At 44.4% G+C, this 23,150-nt stretch overlaps 1 protein-coding gene across 2 annotated transcripts in view; it reads right to left on the bottom strand.

Moving 5' to 3' along the window:
* The window catches only part of SEMA6D (semaphorin 6D), a 365,529-nt gene extending 351,523 nt beyond the window's left edge, over positions 1-14,006 (bottom strand). Inside the window, exons 1-2 of one of the 2 annotated variants that reach the window (XM_075897219.2) lie at positions 13,837-14,006; positions 8,372-8,447 (exon numbers count right to left, since the gene is read on the bottom strand). The gene's annotated coding sequence lies outside the window, so the exon portion shown is untranslated. The remainder of the gene's footprint in view (positions 1-8,371; positions 8,448-13,836) is intronic. The other variant, XM_075897218.2, reaches the window with a different exon arrangement.
* Positions 14,007-23,150: the final 9,144 nt, after the last annotated feature.

Genomic DNA, 23,150 nt, shown 5'->3' with positions numbered 1-23,150 from the left:
AATCACAAATATTACGGTGCCACATATTCACGGGAGGCCTCCTGTACTGCCCTGGGGAGGCAGCGGCTCCCAGCCCCCTCAGAGAGTTCCTCACAGCTCCTAACTCCATGGTGAGTTCAGAGCCGGAGGGAGCTCACCGTGGGGACCAAAAACTATGGCTCTCAATATTCAAGATTTTCACCATTTGTGGTGGTGCCAGAAACAGATCCATTGCGAATGACAAAGGTTCTCTCTATTTACGGTTACCTGACACTTCTAATTAAAAAGATGCTGTTTATAGCTGCTTTACCAAATTTTAACTATTTGATAGGAACCTTGCTATCCTGGATGTGTGCTTCAAACTGAATTTTTTGGGGAAAGTTTCAACCAAGAGCACCATTTCAGGAGAGTAGGGGGGCTGCAGCTGTGTGTATCCGGACGCCGCTTCCTTGCCTTCTCATTCCCCTGATTATTAGGGACTGAGCAAAAAGTACTTGGATTCTATGCATGCCTCTCACTTCTGGCTGCTAAAGGGAGGGGACAGAGGAGTAAATCATGGAATCAAAGTACTTTCCCCTCGCTCCTTGATAGTCAGGGGAACAGACAGAAAAGCCAGCCACATCCTGGTACATGCAGCGACTGCTCCTATCCCTCTCTGCTCTCCCAAAACTGCACCCTTGATTTCAACAAAAACAGTTTAGATATTTTGGAGAACAAGATTAGGAAAAACACACAGTTATTCCAATGTTTAAAAAAAATCAATATAACTGTTTCATTAAATGTTGTAATACTCCCATGTACAAACATGGCCTTGAAATTAAAGTATGGTGGGGGTATTGCCCTGTTGTCAGGACAACACAATTCTTATCAAAAAACCTCCCACATTTGGCTAAGTTATAAGTTAGGCACTACCAAATTCACAGTCCATTTTAGTCAATTTCATGGTCATAGGTTTTTAAAAATGAATTGTACATCACTTGTTGTAATTGTAGTGATCCTGGCCCAAAAGGATGTTATAAGTGCACTTGGTGGAGGAGAAGGGGTTCTTTTCAGGTTATTGTACAAGGGGTTGCGATATTGCTACCCTTACTTCTGTGCTGCTGCTGGAAGTGGCATTGCCTTCAAAACTTGGCAACTGGAGGGCACTGGCAGTTGACTGGTAGCCCAGCTCTGAAGGCAGAGACGCCATGAAGAGCTGCGAAGAAGAAAGGGTAGCATGGTATTGTATGGTCAACCCTTACTTCTGTCTTTCTGCTGGCACAGTGATGCCTTTCAGTGGCAATGCCTGGGGTGGCATGAAAGATCACATGCCCCCCAAACACCAGACAGAGCCGTGCTGAGCCCCACACTTTGGGTGGGGGCGGGAGGGTTGTGGGACCCAAGGCAGCTCAGGGAACTATCAGGAAGCCATGCACTGGCAGCAAGGGTCTGCCTCCCCACTCACTGGTACCAGTGGTAAGGAGAAGGTCCTAGACTCAGCCTGCTCTTCTGTGCACTTAAGACTCTCAGCCACACTGCTCTGTTTCCAACCACTGGTGAATGTGGGGGGTGGGTCCACCTCTTCCCCTGAGTGATGTAGCCCAAATGATTAGCAGGGAGGGGGGGCACTGACAGCAGGATCACCCCATCCCTCACGCACACACACTCATTGGCAGTGGGACAAAGTGTCATGGCTGTGAACCTGGGAAGTAGAGCTGGAAACAGAACCAGGTTGTTCCACTTCCTCTACTGCCACTGCATGCTGGTAGAGCTGGCCTCCAGGACCCATTAGTACTCCGGGCCATGTTGTTTGGGGGTAAAGAGGTGGAGTGGGCTTAGGGCAGAGGATGAGCAAGGGTGGGGAAGAGTCAAAGAAGAGGCAGGAAGATGCGTGGCCTGGGTGGAGAGGGAAGCAAGAGGCATGGCTCTCTCTCTCAGTTGGGGGGGTCCGTGCTTTATTATAGCAGTTGAAAGGTGCGTAGTGCGGTGGGAAAAAAGGATGGCTAAAGCAGTGGAATGCTGCCCTGAAGTATGGGATATTATCCCTTCCACTGCCACAGAATTCCTATGCAATGCCAGGCAAGACATTTAAAACAACTCTATCACAAGTATTCACTATTTGTATGTTTATTTTTGCAGTGACCAACTGAAACCCTAGAATCTGCAGAGGAGCTGAACACTCACCGTCATTTAATGCTAAGTGCCCTAAAAATCAGGTCACAGGCATTCCTAATTATTTGAAAGTAAAATAATATTTGTGATATGTTCAGATGCTATAGTGATGGAACACCAGAGAAAAGCCCATAAGGAAATTAAGAATTCTGTCATCAAGGAAAATTTGAACAACATAAAAAATTAAAAAAATTAAGAAGGCATAGGTGAAACAAAATACTGAATATCTAGTGAACACTTCATTGTGTCCACTGAAGAAGGCAGGGTTAAAATAGGCAATCATGGAATACAAGATGCATATCCATAAGAGTTTAAATTAAGCTTTCTCAAGACACCTCATTCAGAAATTTCCTAACTTAAAAGTGCTTGATTTTGTAACAGTGTTCTTTTAACAAGTTTTATATGCAGTCTATATTACAATATCAAAAGCCACAGCTTATAATTTTTGGATTGTTCCTCATTTGTAGATGAGATGTTCCATCTTTTGCTTTGTTCCATACTTGACTCCTCCCTCACCCAGAGGTGCTTTTTATTTTCCCCTCTCCTTCCTCCCCCCCAAGTTTGAGAGAGATCCATTCATCTGATTTTGAATTATGAAAAGATGAAAAATATTTATTTTTCCATTTCAAGTAAATGTTAAGTGATTTAAAAAAAACATGCAATTTGAAAAGTGGCTGATCTTTATGATCTGACATTTTCAGATTGGCTACTTCTGACTCAGTACTGGGCACTTTCATTACTTGCAAAAGGAAAAAAAAGAACACCCAAACAACAGATGAGCATTTTTTTTTAAAAAAAATTTGTGCATTCATGACAGTAATTTTTGTTAGGAAAACGACATCAACTGTGCTGCTGAATTAACCCTGTAGTTAACAGCCATGACAGTGGTCAGTTTTCACCCTAACACTCTCTCTGTAGGAGAGAAAAAAAAAATCAGAAAAGAGGAGGCTTCTGTACTGAAATCCCTATGCTTCTGTGGAGCTCATAAACCCTGGAAAAGGGAAACTTTCTTCTGCAAAATTTATTAGTACTACAAGAGAGAACAGTTAGCTGAAGAAGATCTGCTAGCAAAGAAGGCTGCCACCTTGAAAACCCCCATAATTTCTGTTCAAAAAATGTAAAAGCTTAATGAATAAAGTTCCTACGTAAACTCCACAAATGTAAGAGCCTGAGACTGTATTACACATCCCTGATAATCTCTGTGACTGGTAGGCCCAATCTTCTCCTCTATGAAGAATCTAATCCTTTGACACATTTAAGAATAGTGCTATAGGAGTACCTTATCCCGCCGCAAATATTCTGTATAAGAAGAGTGAGATCTGTCCCTGAAGAGATCCTTCCATATATATATTTAGATGGCATAATGTGGTTTGTGGAATTCAAAATGCAAAATCTTCTGTTTATGTAACATTACATTAAAAATCTTAAATGCTATAAAGCTAGAGAAAGAAAATGTCAGTCTTTTCACAGTAACACTTTTTGGGGGTCAGTGGGTGAGTAGGAGAGGACTTGGGGGAGCAAGAACTGCTGAATTAAGGGACGGATATTGAATTATATTTAATGAACTAGATGTGACACTGGCACTCCCATATCCTTCACAGAAACATTATTGATATAGGAGTGTGGTATAACTAAGATATGCTTATGCAAGGCAACTCATGTAAGATGCATTGGAAAGGTTATGATTTACTGAATATGATTATCCTATTTTTATACGTGTACCATTTGAGTGCCTGAAATTAGGGATATTGGCTAAATATCTGTATTTCAACTATGCTACCTTGAGTGATGCCCACTGCCAACACTTCAGGTACAACAATGGAAAAGTCACACAGAATTGATAGATGTTCCATACTCCCACTGACTCACGGACAGTGAGATACTACAGAATCAGGTGACCTGGTCACCTAATACTAAAAATACATTTTGGACTACTGAACTTTTCTACTGGGAGGAGAGGAAATCAAACATAGGATTTCCACCTTATGGACACCCTATATATGATGGTGGAGGAAAATAATCGAAGTCATTTTTCCTCCACCTCCCTCCCTGCCGAAAGAGATACTTTAAAATACATGGAAACAAGAACTGAAGTGGCGGGGAGGCGAGGGAGAGAAAACTGATTGACTCAATCTGGAAAGATATCTGGACTGTGAAGTAATCTACTTAAAAGACTTACTTGAGAAATTACTAGTTGTAACCACTTTTATTTGGTGAATCAAGCTTAGTTTCCATACTTTGTTTTATTGCTTAGTAATCTGCCTTGTTCTGTTTGTTACCACTTTAACCTCGTAACATTCATCTTTCGTAGTTAACACTTATTTCTTGTTTATAATGTAACCCAGATAATGTAATTTCTAACACAGGTGGAGGGGGGAGAAGTTGTAGAAATTGTCCTCCACACTGAGTGACGGTGTAAATTTCATAAAACTTTTGCATTTGTACTCCGTAAAGGGTATGGGCAACGGAGTGACAGGGTAAGTCTCTAAGACTGAATCTTTCCAGAATGGATCTACTGCTCTGTGTATAGCTGGGCATGGCTCAGCCTGCAAGATTGGCTAGTAAAGGCTTGTGCGGCTAGCCCAGCAATACCAAATAAAAGGGACTCAGGCTATCAAACAGGCTGACTCAGTAGCATCCCAACACATCCAATGGCACCCCAAAAGGTCAAAAGCTGCTACACTGGGGAAAGGATTTATTAGCTGGTGAGGCTGATAAATGATAAATTTGGAAACAGACTTAGACCTTCATAGGCTGAGAGGAAGTGAGAATGAAACTGATAGTCTGGGGAGGCTGGAACTGGAATTGGAAAAGGGGAACTGAGACTGTAATAGAATGGGGATAATGACAATGAATATTTGATTGAGGGAGGATGCAAACTCAATAGACTGGGAGTAAAGACAGAATTAAACTAGGGCAGAAGGAATACGATTGAAGTGGATCGTTAATAAGTACCACAAAATTGATGTAACAGCCTCTATGTTGGTTTGTCTTTGTGAATAAAACTCTTGTCTTCAGCTTCAAAACAGACTCCTGTGCTATATGAGCTAAAGTTAATAGCTTTAGCAGGCATTTATCCTTTATGTTGACCAGGCACTTAAGTGGAGTACAGCATATTAAGAAAGCAATAACGCTCTCCCCGTGAAAGAAGCTAGTCCTTAGCAACTAAAGCTTGTGAAATCTAGTATCTTACCATCCTACAAGGTAACAAAGCTTTATACCATCAGAAAGGAGAGATCCCTAGTGCTCTGTGAGAGAAACTAGTTTGTAAGTCTTGGAACATCCCAAGATATCAGACTTGAAAATAATGCCTTTGTCTATCCCTAACTTTTTTTTATTTACAAACGTCATAGAGGCTCTCATTCCATCTGCTTCCCTCAGGGCAGTTTACATTATTTGAACAATAAACCAAAGCCAAATCAGCAGCAAGAAGTCCACCAAAATTCCATCCATGATAACTAGAAAGTTAGGGCTTCTCTCACTAAAATTCAACCACCCACAAAACAATTTCCATGATCAATCTCACCCTAGTCAGACATGAAGGGAAAGGACGGTCCCTCCATAGTGGCTTGCTGATCAAGAACCCCATGCTTTATGGATTGGTTTATGAATATAAATACACACAACTCAAAGATGCATTGGACAAAATACTTCATGTACCTAGAGTTGCCAGGTGTCCTGTATTGACCCAGACAGTCTGGTATTTTTGCCTCCTGTCCGGTAAAAAAAAATTCAGAAAATATCAGGCACCTAAAATGTATTAGCTGGTTTTCTTTCCCCTGTCAAGAGGCGAAAATACCGGACACCTGGCAACCCTATGACACACAGCAACTGGGCAGGGGAGGGGGGGGAGAAGAGGAGGGATGCGTTTGGTATTTTTGGTTAAACCATCTGGCAACCCTACATGTACCCTGTCAATTTTAGTGTTACAGTCTCTGCTGGACTTGCTTTGGTGCATGTGCCATTCTTGTATGTAAAGCTAGAAATGAGGTACAGGCAGTCCCCGGGTTACGTACAAGATAGGGACTGTAGGTTTGTTCTTAAGTTGAATCTGTATGTAAGTCGGAACTGGCGTCCAGATTCAGACACTGCTGAAACTGACCGCCAGTTCTGACTTACATACAGAATCAACTTAAGAACCCCAGGCGTCCCCAAGTCAGCTGCTGCTGAAACTGATCAGCAGCTGATTCCAGGAAGCCCGGGGCAGAGCAACTCTGCCTGGGGCTTCCTGTAGTCAGCGCTGGTCAGTTTCAGCAGAAGCTGACTTGGGGACGCCTGGGGCAGAGCAGCTGGGGTGCTGCCGGGTTGGTCCAGTAGTGCCCAGAGCGGGCGCTGCAGGACCAATCGGCAGCGCCCCAGCTGCTCTGCCCCAGAGTCCAAAACAAAAGCCTGGTCTGCTGGGGGGGGGGGGAGCACACTAGCTGCGCCCCCCCCCCCCCAGCAGACCAGGGACACGGGGAGCAGAGCCGCAGCGTCAGCGGGGTGCCGCGCCTCTGAGGCTTTGCTCTGGCAAAGCCTCAGAAGCGCGGGAACCCGCCCGGGGCCCCTGGTCTGCTGGAGACGGTCTCCAGCAGACCAGGGGCACCGGAGCAGCTTACGAACGGGGCTTTCTCGCCCCGACCTCCGGGGCGAGAAAGCCCCGTTCGTAAGTGTGGATCCGACGTAAGTCGGGGACTGCCTGTATAGGATTTGTTTATGGTTTTAAATGTGCAAATGAAAGGCATCAGTGGTTCTCCAGAAGCCTTAACACTGTGAGATCAACTTAACTACTTGAGAACAGCCTTGTTTATCCTTTTAGTTTAAGCAGTGATTGGTCCTAGGAAGACACTTGACCATACCACTTAGTACCAGAAATACCAGGTTGACCAAGTAATTTTCCATGAAAGGGAGAGTAGAGACAAAAGAGTCACACCCAGGAAAAGTCTATAAAGACAAGTCCCTTGGTCTTCGGCTGGCATGGCCTCCCAAATAGCGTTGCCAGGTGCCCAGTTTTGAACTGGAGAGTCCAGTATTTGAGCTTTCTGTTCAGGAAACACAGAAGATATAAATGAGAAAGTATAAATGTCTGTTATTTTCTAAAGAAGATGTAATGTAGATTGTGATGTAATGTCAAGTGTGTCCGGTATTTTTGTTGAAACCATCTGGCAGCCCTACACCCAAAAGGAGGGTTGGAGACTGACTTCAGTCTCCAAAAGATCATCTTTGACTTGAAAGCATGTATGAAACAAGAGCAGGCTTTAGGGTAAGTCTGCAATAATCTTTAGTATATTAGAACTAGCTATGTATTTCTTTTTATTTTAATTCTGTAACTTACTTAGATGTGTCAGGTTTTACTTGCAACCACTTAAATCCTGCTGTTTGTACTTAGTAAAACCACTTTTGTTTATGAAAAACCCCAGTGTAAATAATTGTTACCGAGGTTGGGGGGGGGGGGGGGGAGGTAGAGAGACAATTAGTATGCATACTCTCTTTCATTGATAAAGAAGGTGAACATCTTTTATACACATCTTTGTATACAATTCTTATTATAGAAAGACTGATTAATTTGGGGTCTTTATCCCTTTTGCAGGGTTTCCCGGGTCCTGTGCCCTAAAACTACATTCTCCCAGAGCTGAAGTGGTTCAGTGTCTGCATTGCTCTTCAAGTGTACGTGGGGGGGGAGGGGTTGCCCCAACTCTGTGCCGTATCTGGGAGAAACGAGAAAATCTGTCCCAACAGGACAGTGTCTTGGGGAGCCCTGGAGAGCAAGAAGCTGAGTGTCAGTGGCATAATCAGCACAATGGGGAACAGTCCCAAGGGGTCTTCTGTGATTGCATCCCATTATACCAGCCTTCTTCAGACCAAAGACAGAGCTTCTACTACAACTGAAGAATCTTCATGAAGAACACTCACTCACCAATCCCCTCTATGCCAAATAAAGGAGAATCCAGCTAATTTGTCTGTGATCACAGTATGGCAGCAGTCTCTCAAGTAGGAAGGCCTCAATCTAATAGGGGCTTCATAGACTACAATCAATATCTTAAAATCCACACAGAAGCCAAGAGGCAGGCAACACACATCATGAAATATTGGGCCCTCATTAAAGTACACCATTTACTAAATAGACAGTTGTATTTGAACCAAACTCAAGTTTCCAAATTAACCTGAAGGGTAGCACCATTGCAAGAATCTAGCCACAAGATAAAGACATAAAGCACTGCAGTCAGACCCACACCCAAGAGAAATGACTGTTGATACTCACAGATTGCAAACTTGAGAAACAAATGGTCAGTGTGCTAATTCAGTACATTATCCCCATCACAGCATTTGGCTGTTTCCTGCAAAAAACATCACTTTGGTTGAAGCTCAATCCAAATAAAAACAACTCTCATCCAAGCTCCATCCACTTCTACAGCTGGAACAAGACAGTACTTCCACAATTACTGTGCATTCAGTTGAGACATTACTATTGACCTGAGGTGGTGTCAACATACTGAAAGTGAGTAAATTGGGTGGGGTGTTAATTCTTCAATCAGCACCATACAGAGATTAAACAAGATAGGAAACAAGATTAAATCTAGTGGAACTCAAGACCATAGTACCCTACAGAGGAAAAGCAATTGTCCTAATTTCTGGGAACACTTAAGACAGAAATGGAGTCACTCAAGAACAGCTCCATCCACTCCTATTGCAATCTGCCATCTGGGCATCAAACTCAATGGCTGCAACTGTACCTGACAATATCAGCACAGACATCCAGTTTTTTATTATCCCCAAATCATTTATTTATTAATGCCACCAGTACAATTTCTACCCCAATACACAGATCTGTACGCAAAACTTCAAGGAGGGCTGAGCAATCTAAGTACTTAACTAGTTGTCTCACCATCACAGATTTCTTTGTGATCAAAGCTTCAGAGGGGCAGCCGAGTTAGTTATTTAAGTTTTTCCAGTTACAGACTAATAGTCTAGCAGCACCTTAAAGACTAACAAAACACGTAGATGGTATCATGAGCTTTTGTACACGTAGATGGTGTCATGAGCTTTTGTAGGTACAACCCACTCCATCTGAAGGAAGTGGGTTGTACCCACAAAAGCTCATGATACCATCTACATGTTTTGCTAGTCTTTAAGGTGCTGCTAGACTATTCATTTTTTAAAGTTTTCTCTGTGATCATAACCCATAATAGAAGATGTCTTCATGGCCAATAATTAATCAGACTTATAGTGTCAAGAGTTGATTTGTGGAGCAAATGTTTGACAGTTACTGCCTTAAGGGACCACAAGCACACTGCCCCTCTGAAGGGAAATGTTTACAATCCCCAGCAGCAATGGACTCCATGCTTCCTTACTACCCTTTATCATACAAGAAGGACAGGTATTAGTTATAACAATCTTTTTCCTTCTGAGCACTGTGCAGTGAACTAGTAGCAATGAAGTCTGTCCAATGAAGTCTGTCCAGTTTTACAAGAGAGGACATGAATAATGCACATTTTAATAAATCTGTGTAAGACTTTTTAAAAATAGATTTTATTTAAAATACAAAGTATATGCAGAATATTTTGACAGCATGGTATAAGGTTTTCATCTGCACTTGTTAGGGCTGACCTGCAAATGTCACATGACTTATTACTGATAATTCATGTGGCCATTATAAACTGATGCCAATAAAACTTTGTACTACAGAACACCATCATGCAGTCTCTCTCATAAATATAAAAGAAGGTATATAGTATTTCTGGCCAAAATCTGAGCTGACATTACAAAATCTTTATTATTCATAATATATTTAAAAAATCCTTATAATGGACAATTCTAGCAGGTTGTTCTTATCCTACTTACTTCCACTGTCTCCAATTTCTGCACACCATATCTTCAAGACTGGACTTGTTAGTTTCAAATCCTCTATTTTCAGATGCCAAACTTGAAACTTATCAAGGAGGCCTGATTTAAAGTACCAGTAACACATACTCATGACTTTTCCCTATAGCAAATTGGTGCTGAAGATTCATACCCTGCCTTGCCATTCACTTACTAAATCTGTAGATTCTAAGGGGGTCTGAAGAAGAATTGCGTACATGAATTGTGTACGCAATTCTTCTTCAGACCCCTTAGTATCTCCAAATTGAGGCACCTAAAAATCATAAGTGAATTTTTTAAAATCTTGACCAAAAAAATATGGCCCACTTCCATGGACTACAGTAGTCTTTCAATCAAGCCTGTACAGAAGAAAATGACAATAACTGTTTTAATAATACTCATTCTAAAGTAGAAGTGAATTGTTAAAAGTAAACTAAATATGTATGTAATACAGTTCAAAATACAGTTTACTGACCAGATCTTTCTTTTGTATCTTGATATGTGCAGCTAGGCAATGGATTACCAATATTTATTTAAGATGCCATTTAAAATTAGTACAAAGCTTGAATTTAGAAAGGTCAAAGGAACAATCTTTATTCCATTCTCCGACATTTAGTAAAAGCTGACCTTCCCTGGTGCGTTATATGTCCTTGGTTCTTATAAGATTTAATAAAGGCTGCTCCATCCATGCAGCTTTCCCACACTGCTCAACAGAAAGTTCTATAACCTGAAGATGTTGAAGGTATTTAAACAAATTTATGAGACAGGAGTTGAGCAACAAAAGATTCAGATCTAGCAGAGAATTCATTTAAAAACAATGGCTTTTTTATTTATTTCTGTATTTACAGTGAATCCAAATATCAGAAAACATGTGAGCATCAGTATACAAACAACTCTCTATTTTGGGGTCCTGAGAAGTTTCAGCAATTGCCTGCAGTGTAATGAATGTTTGTAATTCATTAGATTCTATTTAAACATGCAAAGCACGCCATCACATCAATGATGTTCTCTTTATCGCAACAAATAGGCTATTACATTTAATATACTTCCAGTTAACCCAGAATGGCTAAAATAAGTATTTCTTGTATATATTTTAATTTTAAACTGTGTATTCATATTTTAGTAAGATTTAAATTAATTGTATGAATGTCACATTCCAAACAAGACCACGCTTTGCCAATTATCCCAGAATCTTTGTATCTTTTCCACAAATGTATCTTTGTTTATATAATTTTGCAAATGATAAGATGTGTAGGGCATCTAAATAAATTCAAAATTGTCATGGACAGATCCTTCATAGATTTGCAGTTTGTAGCTGTCAATCTTCTTACAGCTGCTACTAACAAAACAACAGCTCTTTTCTTCATGCAGACAAGCAAATTCAATAAACATTGGTAAAGGCTCTTTTGCAAAAGAAAGACTGGTTCTTCAATAGTCTATGAAACCTTATTTACTTCTAGACTAGTCAGTGATTTTTAAATAATTCATACAAGCTGTACGTATTTTAATACCACATTTAATCAAATATGAATTTTTGCAAAATGTGAATCTTCTGATTACTAGATACATGTTGACAAAAAGTATCAAGACAATTAATTAATAAATTGATTTTAAAAAATAGATGTACTGATTTACCAGTCACGTTGCATTATAACGTGGAGTCTGGGGAACAGAGAATGTAAATAGCATGCAAGGAACTACAAGGGCCATGAAGGGAAGTCAAATTATATATTTTACAGTACTTTGTTTCTTAATTAAAATCTGCTCAAAATGGTCCATGTTATTCTAACATTTGAAAAGAACAAATGTACAACAAAAAGATCAATGTTGTGTGCAATAATATAAATCCAGTGTTCTAGAATGAAGAGGACAATGAAGATATGGTAGATTTAAAAAAAAAAAAAGATGGGGACAAACTGAGCAGTAGTTAGAAAGGCTGTTAAAGATTGAACTAGGGACAGACGGCTCTGATGACAGGCAAACAAAAGCATTTAATCAATAAAAATCAATGGAAAAAGGACAATAAAATTGAAAAATGAAAACAGATTGCTACTAAAGAAGAGGAGAAATCATAAATGGATACATTGATGATAGATACAACAGACATCTAGCTCTTGCATAATACTTATATTTCATTTTATAAATCACTTCTGAATTTCCTATTTTTTCAAATAAATTACATATCACTTTCCATAATCATAACACTAGTTCTGTGTCATGGATTTTTCCTTTGAAATCAAGCTCTGAGTTAGACAGAGGTTTTCAAATAACTAATGTGTTTCTCCTGGGGGCTAGAAACTAAGCTTCAGCAGACTGGAGCACTTAGCAAGTCCGTCAAGAACTGTCAAACCAAAATACATTCAGGGCATTAGATATCTTCAGGTCCTTTGGGATTTACAGCCAGCATCACTTGAAGCACATGAACAGTTTAATGGTGAGACCCATACCAGTTGTTACCCAAATAATTCTTTTTTTAAAAATCACTCGCATGTGGTTTACTTAAATCAAACCTGCTTTGTGGGGGAGGTAAACAAAGTGGTCAGGAGATGGGAATTATAAACTAGAGAGGAAAAACTGTATCAGTGTATACAGTTACACATACTATTTAAAGGCATATACAGTATGTGATATATGTGCATCAATATTATATTGATCTATTCTGCTCTAGGTGCACATGCATTAGTGTTACAATGAGTTCATGTGGATATTGTAGGAGAGAATAAACCCTTAATAGCATGTATGTAATGTCTGGTAAAATATGAGAAGTGGATAACATCATTAAAAATTAGAATTCCTCAGCTCATCAAATAGAAACTGCTGAGCACTCCAGCTGAGAAAATAATTGGAAAGTCAAAACATCCTGAAAGAATTAGAACCAAGAGAGAAACCACAGTAGGTACATAGGTGCAAGCAAAGCCTATAATCTATTGTATATATCTGTGCTGAGACTATATACACTGAATCTCGTATAGCAATATTTTAAATTTAAAAAATCCTATCAAACTGCCTCCCCTTAAAACGCTTCCACTGGCTTTACAAAGCGGTTTTCATTCATTTCCACGCGTCTGCTTCCTTTTGTACAAAGTGGGGACAGCCAGGCTCCAAGTTTGACGCTCACAGACAGTAGCTATCTGCTTTATTCAGACACGTATTATCATCATTCCTCATCTGTCTTGAGCCTGTTGCGAGGAAATCAATTTTACCCCCAGACCGACCCTTCCCCGCAAAGGGCAGAGGAGGAACCCTGCCACCTCCGCAGGTTTACAGACAGCCCAGCAGCCGCGTCCCCTGTCTCTCGGCCACTGGCACGGATGGAAACAACACCGCAAAACAATGAGCCAAGAGAAAAGAGACCCACCCAGAGAAATGCAACGAAACCGACCGAAACCAGGGAAGCGAAGGGAATTGAAGGACCCCCCCCCCCATCTCCTCCCCAAAATCCACAGACACACACACACACACACACACACAGGACTTCTTCCCCGCACCGATGTGCTTTTTCTGGCTATTAAATGAAGCAAAGCTTCCGACTCAGAGCCATTAGCTCCAGCACCCTGGAGCCCCAGAAGGGCTGGGGAGGGGAGTTTGGGGAGTCACTCCCCGGCATTCGGCGTGGAGCTGCTGCTCGGAAATATTTATGAATAAAAACCCCAAAAATACGAGCCGGGCCGAACTCTCTGGCTTTCCTTCCCGCGCCGCCAAATGCTGAGGTGGGAGCGAGGCGCACCCCACCCATCCTGCGGCTCGCAGCCCCCCGCGGGAAAGTGCGCCCGCTTCTCCCCGGCTAGGTCCGGGAGCCCAGGCGCGCCGCAGCCGAGCAGGCAGCGCTGCCCCCGGCGTGGCAGCGAGCGAGTCAGACGGACTTACTTGCAGGGCTCGGCGGGGCTCTGACAGCGGCCAGAGGCAGGCGGTGCTGGCTCAGCTCCCGGCAGGGCAAACTCCCGGTCCGGCTCTCTCCCAGCCTCGGGTGACTCCACTTCAAACCCCACGCCCCGCGCCCGCCTCCCGCCACTCCCCGCGCCTAACGCCCCTCCGCGGCCATTGCCTCAGTCAGCCCCTGCCGCACAGCGCCCCACGCGCGTCTCTCGCAGCCTGCCGTTGTGCCCCTCCCCCGCACGGTTCCAGCCGCAGCCTCCCTCCTGAAGGGAACCCCAGAACATCCTAGGGCCAGGCCTCTCCTTCTCCCCCAAGGCCAGGCCCCAGCATAAGTGCTGGAACTGTAGGGGGGACGCTGCAGCACCCCCTCCTTTAAAGTGGTTTCCATTACATACAGGGTTTACAGTTTCAGTGGTTCTCTATAAACAATTGTTCTGGCACCTCTGTGTCCCAGTGTCCCTTCTCCCAGGGCATCCCACCTGCTCAGTCTGTGGCTCTTCCCACAGCCTTTCCAGCACAGAGCTTGTGCCTCCTTTAACACAGCTCCTGCCCACCCCATCCTCCACCAGAGCCTCTGCCTCCAGGTGCACCCCACCCTAAAGCCTCTGCTCGGGGTCATCCTCTGCTCTATACTGGCTGTCTCAGCAAAGCCTTCTCCCCCTCAGCCCAATATTTTCTTATTGTGGGGAGACCACTTTACAGCCCAATTCCATCAGCCAGGACTCACTTTTGCACCTCTCCATTGTCCCCAAAGCAGCCCTGACTCAGACACACACACATCTGTATTGCATCTTCTCATACCAAATGTCTCCTTCATCCATGGGGAACCCACACCTGTGTTTTACCTTATACAAGCAGACCCCTCCCATACACTTCAGTTGCAGTCTCCATATAGCGCCTCCACAACTCCCTTTCTCACTTCTGTTTCAACCAGCTCATTCTTGGAGGTTTGCCAGTTTCACCTCTTTCTTTCCTCCCTTCTACTTGTCTCAGTGTTTGTCCTTCCTTCATCCCATTCTCTTCATCCTTATCCTTCTATCTTTCCTTCCTGCCAGCCACTCTTTCCTGGTTTTGACCTCTCAATTTACTCTGCCTCTCCCAGTTGTTTGTTTTCTATGGTGCCATGCTTTCCTCCACTCATCTACCCCTGATCCCCTGAGTTTCTTCCCCTTCCTTGTCATTTTTAAAGCTGTCTTTTTTTCTCTCCACTCTGTAATGCAATCCAATTTACTGAACTTTTTTTTTTTTAGTTAGTTTTTATTTAATCATCTGAGGGTTAGGGACACCATCCATAATGAGGGTGCATTGACTTGCTGTGTTGCCTACATCTCAGGGAATTCAACAGCCTGGCTGACTGATCCAGTTCCCCACCCCCAACCCCAGCTGACACAAATACTCTTCAGTAATCAATAAAGCATGAGTTGGTTTAGCTGTGAGGAAAGATATCAAACAGAGATTTTTCTCTTCAAAATGTATTGCTTTACTTTTCTCACTTTACTTCCTGGTGAAATTTCCTGTTTAAATTTAAACACAAAGCACTTCTCTTAGTTTATCCTGAACAGTAAAGAACACTAGATTTGGACAAAAATAAATGACTCCAGTTTGGGAGGGTGTTTTCTTTTCTATCTATACAGTAGATCAAGATTTAAGCAAACTAGTGAATGGCATGTGGCTGCACACTGAAAATGTATTTTCTTAGAGTTTTCACATGCACATAAATAATTTTGGGTTCACAAACATAGGCTGGGTTTTGAATTTGTGGTAAGAGAGAAATGGAGGACAGGTTTGCATCATTACCAGTTTTGTAGTGGCATTTTTGCACAATAAATACCTCAGTTATATTTCAGAGATAGGGTAAATGGCTAAAGCATTGTAAAGGTGAGCTTGTTCTTAGAGCCTTTTAATTCTTTAAAAAATGTATTAAAATATACTTACATGTCTGCAATTGCTTTGTAATTTATGTCTGGTCCAAATTTTTGTTTTAATATTATTTAAAAGTTACATGTATGGAAAATTCTTGAGTTCAGATCATTTGCTTCTGAATAAATGTAGGCAGACGTATATTACAAGGCAAATTATTTTGTATATCATCATTTATAATTTCTTTAAACAAAGGGTAGGTAAAATAGAATTGTAAAAGTGATAGGGACCTTGAAAAAACAAGTCCAGCCTTCCATGCCAAAGAAGGGCTAAGTAAACCTAGGCCAGCCTTGACAGGTGTTTGTCCAGTTTGTTTTTAAAAACCTCTAGTGATGAGATTCCACAACTTCCTAGGAAACTATTCCTGTGCTCAAATACCCTTATAGCGGGAAAGTTTTCTCTTATATCTAAACTACATCTCCCTCGTGGCAGGTTAAGCCCCTTATTTCTTGTCTACCTTCAACAGACATGAAGAATAATTGATTACCATCCTCTTTATAAAATCTGTTAGCATATATGAAGACCATTATCAGCTCAGTCTTCTTTTATAGAGTCTAAACATGTCTAGTTATTTTCATCAATATAAAGATGGGAGTGGTTGTGCTAATCAGAAGTAATATTAATGTTAGAATGATTTTGCTATTATGTATTAAGCCACTGAGCATGTCCAGTGTAAACTAAATGTTTTCCAGAAGCAAAAACAATGTCAGTTTGAGCTGGTTGGTAGTTCAGTTAGTAAAATGCCTTCTAATCAACCTGTTGCCTGAATGCTCACTAAATTGTATCAGGAGTTGTTGTCTGTATATCTATAGATAGTACCAGAGGATGGCACTCTAAAATATGTAATATAGTTCCTGGATTTTATAATAGAATCTAGTTCTTAGATAACACTTCTCATCATTAGATCTTAAAGCGATTTACAAAGGTACGTATAATTTATTTCTGTTTTACAGATGGGGAAACTAAAGCACAGAGGAGCTAAGTGACTTGCTCAAAGTCACTGAACAGACAAGACCAGGAATACAACCTAAGAACATAAGAACAGCCATACTGGGTCAGACTGAAGGTCCATCTAGCTCAGTATCCTGTCTACTAACAGTGGCGAATACCAGATGTCCCAGAGGGAGGGATCACAATAGGTAATCCTCACATGATCCCTCCCCTGTCACCCAACTCCAGAGAATCAGGCTAGGGATACCATTCCTACCCATCCTGCCTAATAGCCATTGAAAAGGTGTTGGCCCCCCAGTGGCTACCTGGGCAGGCAGAGGGGGGAACAGGACTCAAATGACCACCCTGTACTCCCCAAGCAAATGCCCTATCCACTAGGCCACTCGAGAACCTGAGTTCATGTCCATTGCCCTGTCCTCTAATGTCCGACAATAAAAAATAGTTGTGTACTTCAAATGGCTCCTGTCATCTCTTTACATCAAATCTTAAATTATATCAAACAAATAATAAAACAATTATATCTTTCATGTTTACTAGGTTTGCAAAGGAAGTTAGTAGAAAAATTACACCAGCTCAAACAATAGTTTGGCATTTTTTTAAATGCCATTGACAATGGAATCATAGAAGATTAGGGTTAGAAGAGACTTCAGGAGGTCATCTAGTCCAGAGGTTTACAGATTTGAGTAGCAGGCCTGTCTGGATAATCCACTGGTGGGCTAGGAGGCTCCAAGCCTCTGGACACTGAGATAAATAAGCAGCTTACCCGGCTGGGCCCATGCTGCAAGTTTGAAAAACCTTGGTTTAGTCAACCCCCTGTTCAAAGCAGGGACCAACCCAAACTAAATAATTCCAGTCAAGGTTTTATCAAGCCTTGCCTTAAAAACCTCTAAGAATGGAGATTCTACCATCTCTTTAGGGAATCCATTCCAGTTCTTCACCACCCTTCTAGAGTAATATTTTTTCCTAATATGCAACCTAGACCTCTCACACTGTGACTTGAGACGTTGCTTCTTATTCTGTCATCTGCGACCACTGAGCACCCCCCTTCACATATTTGAAGACTGCTATCAAATCCACTCTCATTCTTCTCTTCTGCTGACTATATAAGTCCAGTTCCCTTAGCCTCTCTTCGTAAGTCATGTGCCCTAGCCCCCAATCATTTTACATGCCCTCTTCAGGACTCTCTCCAATATGTCCATATCCTTTCTGTATGGGGTGTGGGGGAGGAAGGGGAGAGGGGGAGAACTGGATGCAATACTTCAGATATGGCCTCACTAGTGCTTAATAGAAGTGATTAATCACTTCCCTTGATCTGCTAGCATTGCTCCTACTAATGCAGCCCTATATACCTTTGGCCTTCTTGGCAAAAAGGGCACACTGTTGATTCATATCCCACTTCTCATCCACTGTAATCCCCAGGTACTTTTCTCCAGAACTGCCACTTATGGTGTGTCTAGACTACAGAGTTTTGTCGACAAAAGTGGACTTTTATCGACAAAACTATACCTGCGTCTATACTACCACTGAGTTCTGTCGACATAACGTCGACAGAACTCAGCAATTTTGTCGACGCTGGTAAACCTCATTTTACAAGGCATAACGTCTTTGTCGACAGAGTTCTGTCGACAAAAAGGGCAGTCTGGACGCAGGGGTTTCTTTTGTCGACAGAAGGAGACCTCCAGGGAAGCCCCCTGCTGGAGAGTCCTTCTTTAGGAAAAACCTCTTCTTGGTCCTGTCTGTAGCCATGTTTTAAAAGCACAGACATCCCTGGCAGGCATTGTGACAGGAAGCTGGCCACAGAGAGATCCTGTCAGCACACAGCTCTCCCAGCTTCACCTGCACTTGGCCATGTGTACAGCTCCAGCGCCACGAGGCCCCCAAGGAGCTTTGAGGGAGCCAGCCCAAGTTCTCTCAGGCGAGAAAAAGAGAGCCCCAGCCTGGTCAGGGACAGAGGTCCTGACACTGTTAGAACTGTGGGGGGAGGAAGAAGTGGTCCAGGCCCTGCACACCCGGCGCAGGAACGCCAGCATCTACAGCCACATGGCTTAGGGGCTGGCCGATAAAGGGCACCATCCCAGGACACTACAACAAGTCCGGGCAAAAGTAAAAGAACTTCGCCAGGTGTACATGAAGGCCCGAGAGCAGAGCTCAGCTTCAGGTGCAGCCCCAGTGCACTGCACCTATTAGGAGGAACTGGACCGCATCCTGGGAGGCCAGGAACCAATGTCTGCACTGGTGCTCATGCAGACAGGCTTGCACACACTAGTGCAGCATAGCCGGCAGGAGGTCCCCAGGGAAGATGAGGAGGAGGAGGAGGCAGAGGAGCAGATGGAGGACACCCTGACCCTGACTCTGCAGCCTGTCCCAGAGACAGAGAAAGCCTCGCAGGCACCATCCGACGCTGGAGAAGGAACATCAGGTGAGTGCAGGCAGGGTCACAGACACAGAACAGGGGAGGTGGGAGCAGAGAGGATGCAGAGCAGTGTTCACATCTTGGTCCTCCCTCCTGGACAGCTTGCATCTCTCTGTGCATGTACAAGCAGGCAGGCAGGTGGTGGGTATGTGGGTGGGGGGCATGGGAAACCCAAGGTGCAGCAGGCCCCTGTCCTACTGTGGCTGCACACTGATCTGGCCTAGACAGCCACAGTGGAGGGCGGGAGGATCTAGGGGGTGGAGGTGGACATTGTCCTAGCCACAACGGGTCCCCTGTGCAGCCGAGGCAGCTGGCAAGGCCAGACGTGGCCTACCAGTAACAACATTCCCATCCCTTGTTGTATGGACTTGTGTGTGAATTGCTAACACTGATCGGTTCTCCTCTTCTTCTCCACAGCCGGACCTGCTGCTGCTGTCCACCGCGCAACTCCTGTGCCACCACCCACCCGGTCCCACAGCACCCGCAGGCATTGGAGGACCTACAATGACCTCCTAAAGCGGCATGTGGAGGCCATGGAGAAAATGGAGAGGACCATGGCCAAAATGCAAGAGACCATGGCAGAAAGAGCAAGGGAGGAGGCTCGGTGGCATACTCGCCTGCTGCAGGACTTCCTCCCAGAATGGAGCACTATGTGTGCCACTGTCCGGGAGTCCCTGGCTGTGCCAGGTCCTCTCCCCCTGGGGACTCCTCCTGCCCATCTAGCTCCAGCCCCCTCTGACCCCCCGTCCTCCCTCTCAGCCCCCTCTGACCCCCCTTCTTCTCCCTCCACCCCTGCCACCCCTTCCTCTCCCTCAGCCCCTGCCACCCCTCCAGCCCTGCCCCTCCCCCCCCCCCGCTAGAGCAGAGTCATTGTCAGCCCCCACTCAAGCCCGAGGACGGCTGGGTCCACGGACCAGGGGTGGCAAAGCCTTCCGGCCCAGGCGAGGCCGCCATTACCCTTAAGGTGTCTGCCCTCCCTCCCTCCCTCACTCCATGTTGGAAATCCCTCCTTCCTCCCTCCCTCCCTCCCTCCAGGTTGAAATCCCCCCTCCTACCACAGTTATAAACACAGGTTATTAGTTAAAAAAGAACTTTATTTTTCACTGTTGTTGAACAAATCTATTTTGTATAACAGATCTAATTTCTTACGTTACTCCTTGATAAACATATTTTTACTGTTTAACATGGTGTGTGTGCCTTAACTGTTCAGAGGCTGATGCAGGGATGGATTGTGGGAGGGAAGGTTTTGGGATGGGGGAAGGCCCACAGACCCCATTGGGGATACCTTGGGGAGTCATAGGCCTCCAGCTGAGAAGCGCTTATGCAAAGCCTCCTGGATGCGAACCCCCGCCTGATGGGCTTGGCGCACGGCAGCTGTCCGAGGCTGTACAAACCGCCTGCCCTCCACTTCAGCCATTGGCCCCCAACCTGGGAGGAAGGCCTCCCCTTTGCTCTCCACCAGGTTGTGGAGGATGCAACATGTTGCCACCACCTCTGGGATATTGTGTTCTCCCATGTCAAGGCGAGTTAGCAGACACCTAAACCTTCCCTTCAACCGGCCAAATGCGCATTCTACCTGTAAACGGGCGCATGTCAGGTGTGCATTAAACACTTCCTTGCTCGGGGTCAGATGCCTTGTGTATGGCTTCATAAGCCAGGGCATGAGGGGGTACGCCGCATCGGCCACAATGCAGACCGGCATCTCTACGTCCCCAATAGCAGAGGTTCGCTGGGGGAAGAAGGTTCCTGTCTGCAGCCTTTCGTACAGGTGTGAATTGCAGAAGATCCGAGCATCATGTACCCGGCCCGACCACCCCACACACAGGTCCGTAAATACTCCACGGTGGTCAACCAGGGCCTGCAGCACAATGGAAAAGTACCCTTTCCTGTTGATATACCGGGCGGCTCGATGGGGTGGTTCACGGATGGGAATGTGCGTTCCATCGAGTGCTCCTCTGCAGTTTGGGAATCCCAGCCCTGCAAAACCAACCATGATCGTGTCTAGGTCTCCGAGGTGGACAATCCGATTCAGCAGCTCTGAGTTGATGGCCCTCACCACCTGCAAAACTAGACACATACAAACACACACAGATTATGAAGTAAGAGGGGTTACCTAAGTCCTTTGGCGACCCCCCTCCCCCAGTGATTGCTCCCAGTAGTATGATGGTGTAAGGCACAGGAGCCCCCCACCCACCCTTTTTTGGTTACAGTCCCCTTACGGACTGCCCTCCCCCCATCCCCAAGGGACTTACCTCCATCAACACAGCACCAACAGTTGATCTCCCCACACCAAACTGGTGTCCCACTGACCGGTAGCTATCAGGAGTGTCCAGCTTCCAGAGGGCAATAGCTACCCTCTTCTCCAGCGGGATGGCAAGGCGCAGGTGTGTGTCCTGTCATTGCAGCATGGGGGCAAGCCAGTTGCAAAGCTCTAGGAAGATGGACTTCCATATCCTAAAGTTTTGGAGCCAAGCCTGATCATCCCACTGCTCCATTATGAGCCGGTCCCACCAGTCCGTACTTGTTTCCCTCCTCCATCATTGCCTGTCCGGGAAAAAGTTCGGAGGCAGGAACAGTGCTGCTGCATCCTGAAGGGGGGGGCTCCAGTCTGGGCTCAGGTTCCGGACCAGGCATTAACAGCATGATAGTCTCATGCAGTTGCAGCAGCATTTGAAGCACCATGGAGTGGGGCCAGCGCCTGGCCAGGGGAAGCTCTCGCTCCATGGTAAACAAAGGTTAGGAAAAACCTTCAAAAAATAAACAAACCCACACTGCTGTGCTGTGCCAGGAAGCAGAGCACTCCAAACAGGCACTGCAGAACCTTTGCTATCCCTCTAGACAGCTGCAGCAGCAGAGCAAGGGCTAGTCGGGGGGGGGGAGGGGAGTGCCCCTTTTAGCATGCGTCTCTGCAAAGTGCAGGCAGTAGAACAAGGAAGTACATGCTCCCCCTGTGACCGGGCAAAGCAGTTCCGGGTACTTTCTTCTGTCGACAGAGCGTCCTGCAGTCTGGACGCTCTCTGTCGACAAAGCAAAAAGTTTTGTCTATAGTTTTGTCTATTGCTTCAGTAGTCTAGACGCGCTTTGTCTACAGAAGTTTTGTCGACAGATTCTGTCGACAAAACTTCTGTCGACAAAACCCTGTAGTCTAGACGTACCCTTAGGCAGTCAGTCCCTGTAGCAGTGCATGGGATTCTTCTGTTCTATGTGCAGGACTGTGCACTTTTCTTTGTTGAACCTCATCAGATTTCTTTTGATTTAGCAGCCACAGCACCTAATTGTGCAGCAGACTTTTTTCACATCAGGTTTGGCAGTGTTACAGGTGCTTGTGATTTTAACATGAGAGAACAAAGAAAACAATGAAAGGGATAATAGACATATTTGTTAGGTACTATAACGCCATAAAATGGTATTTATGAGACATTTGTTTTATTCTTGCAGTATGAAACAGTTGATGAATGTGTAACTAAAATAAAAACTAAATCTGAAACATGATTTAGGGAATGTGACTATTTTTTTAAACCCTTCTTTGTGGGTTCAGAATAACCAAGAGAGGCATAGACCACTGTAGATAAATGATTTTACCTCAACCTGACAAAAGCCATATGTAGAAGCTGTGTCCTAAGTGTCTTAATTTCAGAGTGAACACTATCACGAGGGAACAAGCGTATTGTACTCAGGCCCACTAATGGGGTGAGGGCAAAGGCAGCAACTGCTCCAGGACCCAGTGATTCAAAAGGTCCCAGGGCTCCCAGTTGCCAGTACTGCCTCAATGGCAGTGGCCGGAGCAGCAGGCCTTTAAATCACTACGGGTATGTCTACACTACCCCGCTAGTTCGAACTAGCGGGGTAATGTAGGCATACCGCACTTGCAAATGAAGCCCAGGATTTGAATTTCCCGGGCTTCATTTGCATAAGCGGGGAGCCGCCATTTTTAAAACCCCGCTGGTTCGAACCCCGTGCAGCGCGGCTACACGGGGCTTGAACTAGGTAGTGGAACGAGGTGTACCGATAGTTTGGAATA

This window comes from Pelodiscus sinensis, chromosome 14 (assembly GCF_052426305.1).
Source record: "Pelodiscus sinensis isolate ZL-2025 chromosome 14, ASM5242630v1, whole genome shotgun sequence".
In the NCBI taxonomy this organism is placed as follows: Eukaryota; Metazoa; Chordata; order Testudines; family Trionychidae; genus Pelodiscus; species Pelodiscus sinensis.
The sequence above is the reverse complement of the archived record's forward strand: the minus strand, read 5'-3'. Positions and strand labels throughout refer to the sequence as shown.